The sequence below is a fragment of the Amblyomma mixtum genome, chromosome 4 (assembly GCF_055824585.1).
Source record: "Amblyomma mixtum isolate Tamu chromosome 4, ASM5582458v1, whole genome shotgun sequence".
In the NCBI taxonomy this organism is placed as follows: domain Eukaryota; kingdom Metazoa; phylum Arthropoda; class Arachnida; order Ixodida; family Ixodidae; genus Amblyomma; species Amblyomma mixtum.
In genome coordinates, this window is record NC_143015.1 from 46,612,507 (window position 1) to 46,624,809 (window position 12,303).

A 12,303-nucleotide genomic window follows, 5' to 3' on the forward strand; every position below is an offset into this window, starting at 1 on the left:
CAGGTACGAAGGTAGACGAGACAAGACGAATGCCGGTGGTGCTCGGCTGCTGACCCGATTGCGCTGGTTCCTGGCAACTTTGCAAGGCGCAGAACCCCATATTGATTTCGATTTTAATAATCTGTATTTTTACATAGTGTATACTGCCGCCCTAAACCTACTAAGGCGGAAGCCTTTAATGCCTCATCGTTGTAAGCAGAAGTTGTCGACAGAAATGTCACGCTTTTCAATTGGTCGAAACGGTCGTGACGTCACAGTGCGCGAATTTCAAACGGGGCCAATTGTACTCTGGCTACTAACCATGCAACCAATTAAAGGGATCGTATAGTGATGCTCCAGGTTAGTGGGACTTACTTAGCCAGTTAGCCTAATTAACCTTTCTAGTCAGACCACATAAATAAATAAAACCGAGCAGGAAATTGGCCGAGCTCGGGAATCGAACCCCGGTCTCCGGAGTGCTAGACGAGCACGCTACCCCTCCGCAATGCCAGCTCGATGGTTTGGAATGAACAAAGGCGCGTCTAGTGAATACGATGTCTTCGTTCATTCTCATCTTCCTCCCTTCCCGTTACGGTGAGGTTTAGGTGTCCGCCGAGATATGAGAGACAGATACATTTCCTTTCCTCAAAGACCAATTTACCGACGACCAAGGCGTAGAATCTTTCCTCAAAAAGCGTTGCATTCAAAGGGCAACGCATCGCGCCGAACGGGTGGTGGCGTTCCGCGGACTGCCTGGTAGCGCTGTTGCTGTCGCGTTCGCGTTCCACTCCTGTCGCGTTCCACTCCTAAAGGCAAAGATTAAGAGTCATTAATTGGCAGTTAATTAATGCACCAACAGAATGTGAAATGAACAATTGCGTAGCAGAATTGAATTGAATTGAATTGAAAGATTTATTTGAGCAGTGCAGTTACAGCATCTGCTGCAGGGCAGCAGGCTTTCGCCTTTCACCACTGTAGCCGCTAAAGTTCCTCGTAATTTTTCTTTCTTCTATCGCTTCCCCCTTTCTTCCTTTCTTTCTTTATTTCTTTCTTTCCTTCTTTCTTTCTTCCTTTCTTTCTTTCTTTCCTTCTTTCTTTCTTTCATTCTTTCTTTCTTTTTCTTTCTTTCTTTCTTTCTTTCTTCCGTCCTTTCTTTCTTTCTTTCTTTCTTTCTTTATTCCTTTCTTTCTTACTTTCTTTCTTTATTCCTTTCTTTCTCACTTTCTTTCTTTCCTTCTTTCTTTCTTTCTTCCTTCCTTTCCTCCTTTCTTCCTTTCTTTCCTTCTTTCTTTCTTTCCTTGTCTTTCTTTCTTTCTCCCTGTCCTCCCCCTGCCTTTTTTATTCCCGTTAGCAGTAGCTCAGGTGCTTCAGGTTTCGATGGCAGATGCCGCGGCTAGCAACATCTGTTCCTTCAATTTTTATTTTTCTTTACGAATAAATAGCCGCCAACAGCAGCAACCACTGGTGGTGGTGGTGGTGGTGGTGAAAAACTTTAATCAAAGAGAGCTTGAGGGTTAAAAAAAATAAATAACCCTGCTGCATGGTCGGTATCCTTAGTCCGGGACACCGCATGACGAGGCCCCGTCTCGCGCCCGCTTGACCAGAGCCCTTTGGGACTACAGTGTGGAGCAGTTGAGGAGGGCAGTCTCCCATGCCTCTCGGGTGGGGGTGGGGGAGGGGGGAAGGTGAGGATTCTGAGTACATGCCCACACCATGTGAATGATATCGCAGATCTCTCCACAGTGCGGGCAGCGCCCATCTGTGTTCGGATCGAAGTGTTTTGCTATTGCAGGACAGAGAAGGGTTCCTGTCTGCAGGCGCCGCAGAGTTCGCTCCTCCGCCTTACTCAGCCCCTTGGCAGGTGCCGGGTAGAGACGGTGGCTGTCGCAATAATAAATTAGGATTTCGCGGAACCGCAGAAGCGGTTTATGAGCTTCTGAGCCATGAGAGCTAGGATGAGGAGCCCGGTGTGTGAGCGCTCGGGCGGCCGCATCAGCGGCCTCATTGCCTCGTAGACCCTGGTGGCCAGGAGCCCAGATCACTTTTGTGCGAGTTGGATCGGCGAGAGCGCGTCTTAGAATTTGCGAGGCCAGAGGTGATATTTCGCCTGCAAGATAATGTTCACAGGCCCGGCGAGAGTCTGTAATAACCGTTTTCGATTTTGTATCGGCGGCAGCGAGAGCTATTGCGACTTCCTCCGCTCGTGTTGAATTTGGGGCCCGAAAAGATAGCCCATCGACATTCATTCCCCGGTGGACTACGGCAGCCGTGAAGAATCCCGCGGGCGACGGCCCTGTGATGTCCACGTAATAGACGCCCTCTTTATACCCATATTGCCTCTCAAGCGTGCGAACCCGCGCTTGTCGTCTGCCTTCATGTGAAGCCATGTCCATGTTACGCGGGAGCGGAGCGACCAAGAGCATGTGGCGCCACAGCACCGGGCTGTTCTCCGTCCCCTCTGGTATGCATGTGTGTTGGATGTGTAAGCGGTTTAGCAGGCGGCGCCCAGGCACCGTCTGCGATAGCCGCGTATATTGGTTCACGAGGTGGGCCTCCCGCAACTCCTGATAGGAGTTTACCACTCCCAACGCCTTCAGTTTGGCGTTGGAGGTAGCCACCGGAAGGTCCAGTGCTCGCTTTGTTGCCTTCCTGATGATGGCGTCAATGCGCTCGTCTTGTTGTTTGGTGGTGCGTAGGTACGGCACGGCGTAGAGGATCCGGCTGGTCACGAAGGCATAGGCGAGCCGTAGCGCGTCCCTGCCCCGCAGACCACCCCGCTTGTTGGAAACACGGCGGATCATGCGCCCTACCTGTTCACCTATGCTCTTGAGTTTCGCTATAGTAGAGTCCGGCCTAAGTTTGTTATTGATGAACAGACCCAGGATCCGGAGCTCCGCCACTTCTCTGATGGGACCGCCTGACAGAGATATGTGTAGAGACGTGTTGTCCTTGTGGTTTGTCCTGACGTGTAGAAGCTCTGATTTGGCGGGAACACATTGGAGACCACAGTCGGCAGCATATGCTTCGACTATGGTGGCGGCCTGCTGAAGGCGGTGCTCTATCTCCCCAAGGCTCCCCTCGGTGGTCCAGATTGTAATGTCGTCTGCGTAGAGTGCGTGTTTTATGCCATCTACCTGAGCCAGTCGGCCGGGCAGGTGCATCATGGCGATGTTGAAAAGGAGCGGTGATAACACCGCCCCCTGTGGTGTACCTCGTGTACCCATAGAGTACGGGCCGTACTCCTCGTCCTCGATCCGGAGGAGTGCCTGACGCGCAGAGAGGAAGTCTCTGACATAGGCGAAGACCTTCGCCCCGCAGTTAGTGGTGTTCAAGTTGGAGAGTATGGTGGCATGTTTAACATTGTCAAACGCCCCCTTAAGATCGAGGGCGAGAATGGCCTTGTCGTTTTGTTGCATGGCTGTGGGTCGTATTATGTCCCTGTGTAGTTGGAGTAGGACATCCTGTGCAGACATGTGCGGGCGGAACCCGAACATAGTGTCTGCAAAGAGGCCCTTACCCTCCATGTATGGAGAGAGGCGATCCTGAACCATCGTCTCCATGAGCTTTCCCACACACGAGGTTAATGAGATGGGTCTCAAGTTGTCCGTAGTCACGGCTTTACCTGCTTTGGGGATGAACGTTACAAGGGATGTTTTCCATTCGAGTGGGAGCGGACACCCATCCCAGATCTGATTTATGTATTGTAGCAAATGGAGATATGCACAGTCGGAGAGGTTCGCCAACAGTTTCACTGTTATGCGATCCCGACCCGGTGCCCCAACTCGGCGCATTTTAGCCAGGGCCGCCATAAGGTCATGCAACTCAAAAGGGGCGTCTAAATCCTGATTTGGCTTGCCGGAGTACGTGTACTCGGGCCCAACCGGGTCGTTTGTGCGGCAGAGATACCTGTCGCACAAAGTGTCCGCAAGTTGCGCCGTCGTACCTTGGTACCCGTGCAGAGCCCGCCGGAGCTGTTGTTGCGTCTCCCCTTTCGTTTGAGAAGGGTCGATGAGGCTGCGCAAGAGACGCCAAGTCCCCTTCGAGCTCATCTGACGCGCTTCCGAGTTGCAGCGTTCTATCCAATTGGTGTCTGTGAGCTGGGCGGCATATGCCGCAGCCTGCTCCGTAAGTTGTGCAATACGAGCTCTAAGCTTGCGATTCGTCTTGTGTTTCTTCCATCGTTTTGTTAAGCTCCGGCGCGCCTCCCACAGATGCAGGAGGTGATTGTCCACTGCGGGGATCTCGTCGGTGGTGTGAAGTGTTTGCGTGTGTTGTTTCTGTATGTTGGTGACCTGTGTTGCCCACTCCGCATAGCCGTCGGAGAATAGTACCGGAGGAACGTCCTGAATTCGAAATTGGTGCCAATTGGTTATTTTCGCCTGGCCACATTTTTTACGGGCTGCCTTCGCCAAAAGCGTGATGCGGAGAAGGCAGTGGTCGCTGCCCATGGTATCCCCCAGGTTCTCCCATGTGGCGTTTGTAGTGTTCCTAACCAGAAATAAGTCAGGACACGTGTCACGGGTGACCGAGTTGCCCACACGTGTGGGGCAAGACGGATCCGTGAGCAACGTAAGACGAAGGGTGGAGATGAGCTCCGCCAGCTTGCGTCCCCTGGATTTCTCGAAGTGATAGCCCCAATGTAGACTGGGTGCGTTGAAATCCCCAATGATCACGAGGGGTTCATTGTCAGCCGACTTGAGAGCACGATAGAAAATTTCGCTGAAAGTAACACGCGGCTTATGCGGGGGGCAATACACATTAAGCACATGTATTGACGGGTCGCGGCGCCTGAGAGACAGAACCCTCACCATGGTGTATTCTTGCTCAGTCTCCAGATCAAGATCGACCTGAATCGCGGTGTAATCTTTATGCACCGTGCAGGATTCTTGCAGAAATTATGCGCTCAAAAAGCGGGATTTCGTTGCAAGCTTTGTTTATTTTCTACACATTGAGTGCAAGTACCCTGAATCTTCGACATTAGGATTGTAATAAATTATCACCCAGCGTTCAGATGTGGAGCCAAAGATTTATCAGGAACATGTTGCCGTTTCCCCTGAAAGCGTGCCTTTACTGTCGGAAAAGACGCTGGACGACAAGGCGCAGTGGAAGCGCGCAAGGATTTCGCGCATAACTGGAACTAAGGTAAACGATTATTTGCTGCTCAAAGTTTGGGCTTCTTCGGCGTGGCTTTTTAAGCCCACATATTGTTGACAGCCAAGTCAATGAACGAAAATCGTGGGTGCAAGAAGAGGGAAGGGTTCCCAGAGAGCTATTAGCATTCCTCCGAGTGTGCTGAATTTGCTATGAGTCAAAAACCTGTGTATGAGGTAATGCATGAGTCAAGTAAGCGTCTTCCACATGGGTTTGTCCATTGTTTGACCAGAAACCGCGCGCGCGTGTTGCCCGTCGCAAAGGGTGGGCCGTCTCCCAATGTCGCGTTGGAAATCCATAAAACCTTGTCCGGAGCGAATTTATATATGTATTATTGCATCCTACAACACAGCTATGTGTCCTGCTGTCGTGATGTGCCATTTTGTGCTCGGGAAGGAGGCGCACTGCTTCGCGACAGCGCGCGCAACACAGCGGGAGCTGTTGGACTGCCTCCGCCTTCCTGACAGGGGCGCGAGCGCCGCCGCCAGTGGCGCGCGCGTCGCGCTGGAGTGCCTTAGCCTGCTTTAGCGCAGTGCCTTAGCGCAGGGCACCTTAGCCTGTGCGATGTCTAAGGACGTTGAAGATCTCCATGTTGCTGCAATTATTAGGGAGACTGTTCCGGAGCGGTCTACCACTACACTCCCATCTTCCACCTTTCCGCCACGGCATCGAGAGAGAGAGAAAGAGAGAGATTTTCCAAGCATGCTGCGGGTCGCCGCCGGTGAAACGGTTGGTGCAGGGATCTGAAGGTGCTGGATCAGAGGCCGAGTTTCGCCAAGACGTCGGACTGACAGCTACCGCTCTAAAAGATGGAGTCTTCAACATAAACAAATACCAACGTTTTTATTGCATCGACGCTGCCGGTCGTTACTTTCCGGCGAATTTTGGCGTCGTATCGAAATTGTCCCAACTTCGCCCGCTGGCGTAGTCGCTAGCAGTAGGTTTCGCGCATGTGCGCGGAAGACGAGGTCCGCGCTGCACTTCATGCAGAGCCGCGCCCCGATGTGTTTCCCCAGGTGCAGAGCCATGGTTCTGTTGCTCTTGCTGGGTAGCTGTCACGCGCGACATGCCGGGGCGTAGAGCCAGAATCCATGATTGCGGTCATGGGCGGTAGATGGAAGCTGACTCTACAGCCGCAGGATCCGTGGATGGCCGCTCCCCATGTGGCAGGACGAGCCGCCTTCTGCGCTGGGACGTGTGGAGTTGCTGCATGGGGAAGAAATATGGGGTCGGTGTAGGTCAGTGCGCAGCAGGTTCACGTTCACATCGTGGCCACTAAAAAGCCCGCCTACCACCGCCGGTGTGTGCTTGGAAAACGGACGCTTGGTCACATCGACAACTAAAAGTACACAGTCTCTATCTCATTCCCTCGTCAAATGGCGTGATATCAAGCGTTGCATGTTCCGAGCACTACTACGCTGACTCAGCTCAGCCGTTATGACAGCCCTTTGGAACCCAGCCAAGTGCTTAGTCTGATTACAGTTTAGAATTCAATGATTACATCAAAATAAATGAGGAAAAGCCGAAGAATGACGGTGCAGAAATGGAGAAACGAATGAGCTGTAGCTGCATATTCCATTTCATGCAACGCTATGTATGGCGCAGAAATTCTCACAACTCTGTGAACACTAACCGCGCAGTAGAAGGGAGGAAGGTGGGAGTGGAAGAAGATCAGAGGTGCGGTATAGTGGAGGGGCCCGGAATAATTTCCACGACCTGGGGATCTTCAACGTGCACTGACATCGCACAGCACACGGGCGCCTTTTGCGTTTCGCCTCCACCAAAACGCGGCCGCCGCGATTGCGTTCGAACCCGGGTACTCCTGCTCAGTAGACCGCTTAAAAAAGTAAAGGATGGCGAGTTACTACGCGCTTATTTTGTGGTCGAGTAAACAAAGGCACCAGAAAGCGACATTGGGCCGCCAGGAATAAGAACTTATTGAATCAAGCTCATGGCAAACGTATCTGGTAACAAGCCGGCAGGCAGAGCACTAGATATTTTTCGCTCACCACAACGAAGGCACTAGTTTTTCATCGCGGAATGCACATATGTGAAAAGTTTAACGCGACAACGTATACAGCTCAGACTGTCGTAGAGCCGTCAGCGTAGTAGGCTGCGCGTGTCGGAAATAATGGGGGCCTGCGTAAAAAAAACCGCATGGTAATTTGTGGTTCTAGTGATCGATGATTGGTTGGTGTTCGGTAGGCGACGACGAGTTAATGATATTATTGTAATTGATTACAGAAATGAAAAAGATACAAAAAATTGGAAAAAGGGGGTGTTCAAAGGTGTCGAAATGCTCAGAATGAAAAGCGAGTGCTCGATGATGGTAATTAAGAAAACTTAAGGTCTGTAATTGGTCCAAAAATTAATGGAAACAATTGAAGAAAAAAAAATTAAATATGCGTTCGAGGGTATTTGCGACGGCCAAGGCGTCGCGCCGAACGGGCGATGGCGTTCCGTGGATTCCCTGGCAGCGCTGCAACGCGCTGTCGCGTTCCACTCAAAGGCGAAGCTTAAATCTCCTCGTTTTTTTCTTACTTTGTTAATGTCACGCAGATAATGAGTAATTAAGTAGCCCGAGCATACATATGTAGCGTGAAGGTTACTGCTCCTGCACTTTTTTCACCTGTTCTTTCTGAACAATGAAAGTTGCTCTCGACGTCGTTCAGACAACGGCGATCTGTGCTTCGTGCGGAGCGACTGCACATTATCCGCGCTTCCGATGGCACTACTACTTCCGAGCATCGTCGCCTGAAGCTAATATACGCCGGGTGACCAGCAGGCACCTTCGCGTCTGGTAGAACTGCCTGCGGTTGTTGGAAGCAAGTCAAGGCTTACCTCCACAGAGGACAGGTCAGAATAGAAGCTGTCGGGGAAGTAGCCATGGCAGTGAGGAGCGAGGCGCTGAGCTGCGGGGCCATGGATGCTCTTCCTGCAACGCTCCACACCCGGCACTGCTGCGTCGCCGCGGAAGGTGGGGCGGCCGACGTGGCAGCGAGAGACTGGTGGGGCGGACGAGTGGCCACCAACACTGCACCGAGGCACCCTGATGCGAACGGTGGTGATGGTGAAAAACTTTAATCAAAGAGAGCTTGACGGTAAAAAAAAAAACCCCTGCTGCATGGTCGGTATCCTTAGTCCGGGACACCGCATGACGAGGCCCCGTCTCGCGCCCGCTTGACCAGAGCCCTTTGGGACTCCAGTGTGGAGCAGTTGAGGAGGGCAGTCTCCCATGCCTCTCGGGTGGGGGTGGGGGAGGGGGGAAGGTGAGGATTCTGAGTACATGCCCACACCATGTGAAAGATATCGCAGATCTCTCCACAGTGCGGGCAGCGCCCATCTGTGTTCGGATCGAAGTGTTTTGCTATTGCAGGACAGAGAAGGGTTCCTGTCTGCAGGCGCCGCAGAGTTCGCTCCTCCGCCTTACTCAGCCCCTTGGCAGGTGCCGGGTAGAGACGGTGGCTGTCGCAATAATAAATTAGAATTTCGCGGAACCGCAGAAGCGGTTTATGAGCTTCTGAGCCATGAGAGCTAGGATGAGGAGCCCTGTGTGTGAGCGCTCGGGCGGCCGCATCAGCGGCCTCATTGCCTCGTAGACCCTGGTGGCCAGGAGCCCAGATCACTTTTGTGCGAGTTGGATCGGCGAGAGCGCGTCTTAGAATTTGCGAGGCAAGAGGTGATATTTCGCCTGCAAGATAATGTTCACAGGCCCGGCGAGAGTCTGTGATAACCGTTTTCGATTTTGGATCGGCGGCAGCGAGAGATATTGCGACTTCCTCCGCTCGTGTTGAATTTGGGGCCCGAAAAGATAGCCCATCGACATTCATTCCCTGGTGGACTACGGCAGCCGTGAAGAATCCCGCGGGCGACGGCCCTGTGATGTCCACGTAATAGACGCCCTCTTTATAGCCATATTGCCTCTCAAGCGTGCGAACCCGCGCTTGTCGTCTGCCTTCATGTGAAGCCATGCCCATGTTACGCGGGAGCGGAGCGACCAAGAGCATGTGGCGCCACAGCACCGGGCTGTTCTCCGTCCCCTCTGGTATGCATGTGTGTTGGATGTGTAAGCGGTTTAGCAGGCGGCGCCCAGGCACCGTCTGCGATAGCCGCGTATATTGGTTCACGAGGTGGGCCTCCCGCAACTCCTGATAGGAGTTTACCACTCCCAACACCTTCAGTTTGGCGTTGGAGGTAGCCACCGGGAGGTCCAGTGCTCGCTTTGTTGCCTTCCTGTTGATGGCGTCAATGCGCTCGTCTTGTTGTTTGGTGGTGCGTAGGTACGGCACGGCGTAGAGGATCCAGCTGGTCACGAAGGCATAGGCGAGCCGTAGCGCGTCCCTGCCCCGCAGACCACCCCGCTTGTTGGAAACACGGCGGATCATGCGCCCTACCTGTTCACCTATGTTCCTGAGTTTCGCTATAGTAGAGTCCGGCCTAAGTTTGTTATTGATGAACAGACCCAGGATCCGGAGCTCCGCCACTTCTCTGATGGGACCGCCCAACAGAGATCTGTGTAGAGACGTGTTGTCCTTGTGGTTTGTCCTGACGTGTAGAAGCTCTGATTTGGCGGGAGCACATTGGAGACCACAGTCGGCAGCATATGCTTCGACTATGGAGGCGGCCTGCTGAAGGCGATCATCCATCTCCCCAAGGCTCCCCTCGGTGGTCCAGATTGTAATGTCGTCTGCGTAGAGTGCGTGTTTTATGCCATCCACCTGAGCCAGTCGGCCGGGCAGGTGCATCATGGCGATGTTGAAAAGGAGCGGTGATAACACCGTCCCCTGTGGTGTACCTCGTGTGCCCATAGAGTACGGGCTGTATTCCTCGTCCTCGATCCGGAGGAGTGCCTGACGCGCAGAGAGGAAGTCACTGACATAGGCGAAGACCTTCGCCCCGCAGTTAGTGGTTTGGTTTGGTTTATGGGGTTTAACGTCCCAAAGCGACTGAGGCTATGAGAGACGCCGTAGTGGAGGGCTCCGGAAATTTCGACCACCTGGGGTTCTTTAACGTGCACTGACATCGCACAGTACACGGGCCTCGAATTTCTCCTCCAAAGAAATTCTAGCCGCCGCGGCCGGGATCGAACCCGCGTCTTTCGGTACAGCAGCCGAGCACCATAGCCACTGAGCCACCGCGGCGGCCCCGCAGTTCAAGTTCAAGTTTCAAGTTTCAGTGTTCAAGTTTGAGAGTATGGTGCCATGTTTAACATTGTCAAACGCCCCCTTAAGATCGAGGGCGAGAATGGCCTTGTCGTTTTGTTGCATGGCTGTGGGTCGTATTATGTCCCTGTGTAGTTGGAGTAGGACATCCTGTGCAGACATGTGCGGGCGGAACCCGAACATAGTGTCTGCAAAGAGGCCCTTACCCTCCATGTATGGAGAGAGGCGATCCCGAACCATCGTCTCCATGAGCTTTCCCACACACGAGGTTAATGAGATGGGTCTCAAGTTGTCCGTAGTCACGGCTTTACCTGCTTTGGGGATGAACGTTACAAGGGATGTTTTCCATTCGAGTGGGAGCGGACACCCATCCCAGATCTGATTTATGTATTGTAGCAAATGGAGGTATGCAGAGTCGGAGAGGTTCGCCAACAGTTTCACTGTTATGCGATCCCGACCCGGTGCCCCACCTCGGCGCATTTTAGCCAGGGCCGCCTTAAGGTCATGCAACTCAAAAGGGGCGTCTAAATCCTGATTTGGCTTGCCGGAGTATACGTGTACTCGGGCCCAACCGGGTCATTTGTGCGGCAGAGATACCTGTCGCACAAAGTGTCCGCAAGTTGCGCCGTCGTACCTTGGTACCTGTGCAGAGCCCGCCGGAGCTGTTTTTGCGTCTCCGATTTCGTTTGAGAAGGGTCGATGAGGCTGCGCAAGAGACGCCAAGTCCCCCTCGAGCTCATCTGACGCGCTGCCGAGTTGCAGCGTTCTATCCAATTGGTGTCTGTGAGCTGGGCGGCATATGCCGCAGCCTGCTCCGTAAGTTGTGCAATGCGAGCTCTAAGCTTGCGATTCGTCTTGTGTTTCTTCCATCGTTTTCTTAAGCTCCGGCGCGCCTCCCAGAGATGCAGGAGGTGATTGTCCACTGCGGGGATCTCGTCGGTGGTGTGAAGTGTTTGCGTGTGTTGTTTCTGTATGTTGGTGACCTGTGTTGCCCACTCCGCATAGCCGTCGGAGAATAGTACCGGAGGGACGTCCTGAGTTCGAAATTGGTGCCAATTGGTTATTTTCGCCTGGCCCCATTTTTTACGGGCTGCTTTCGTCAAAAGCGTGATGCGGAGAAGGCAGTGGTCGCTGCCCAGGGTATCCCCCAGGTTCTCCCATGTGGCGTTTGTAGTGTTCCTAACCAGAGATAAGTCAGGACACGTGTCACGGGTGACCGAGTTGCCCACACGTGTGGGGCAAGACGGATCCGTGAGCAACGTAAGACGAAGGGTGGAGATGAGCTCCGCCAGCTTGCGTCCCCTGGATTTCTCGAAGTGATAACCCCAGTGTAGGCTGGGTGCGTTGAAATCCCCAATGATCACCAGGGGTTCATTGTCAGCCGATTTGAGAGCACGATAGAAAATTTCGCTGAAAGTAACACGCGGCTTATGCGGGGGGCAATACACATTAAGCACATGTATTGACGGGTCGCGGCGCCTGAGAGGCAGAACCCTCACCATGGTGTATTCCTGCTCAGTCTACAGATCAAGATCGACCTGAATCGCGGTGTATGCTTTATGCACCAGGATGCAGGTCGAGGGCCCCCCCTGAAACGAGCTATACCCAGAGAATTTAGCATCATTGCCGGGCTCTTGCAAAGCAAGAAGCGCCGGCATGTCACCAAGGGACTGCAGGTAGAGCTGGAGATGTGACCGTTTTTTGCAGGCTCTGAAACCCCTGCAGTTCCATTGAATGATTTCGAATTGGTCTAATTTTTTTGCTTTCTGAGAAGGTTTGCCAGCCATATTGATGTTTTTATTTTACGGTGCTGGGTAGCCACTCGGTTCGGGGGCCGGCGCAGCTCCAGGTAGGGGTTGCATCAACGCCGCGGCTATCGGGCCGGAACCGCTTTCTTCCGCTGCCTGTCGAGGAGCTATTTTACGTTTTAGCTGCGGGGAGTCGCAGGAGAGAGAATTTTTTATCTGGGAGCTGACCCAGGGCTGCACCGCCTTAAGGACAGAGTCAGTTA

The 12,303-nt window shown here is 53.1% G+C and overlaps 1 long non-coding RNA gene across 1 annotated transcript; it reads right to left on the reverse strand.

The window, feature by feature from the left end:
- Window positions 1-5,954: 5,954 nt before the first annotated feature.
- LOC149346420 (uncharacterized) lies at window positions 5,955-8,173 on the reverse strand. Its single transcript, XR_016292075.1, has 2 exons — window positions 7,972-8,173; window positions 5,955-6,336 (listed from the first exon to the last, which is right to left on the reverse strand). It is a non-coding gene; the product is annotated as an uncharacterized LOC149346420 (long non-coding RNA).
- Between the last annotated feature and the right edge of the window lie 4,130 nt (window positions 8,174-12,303).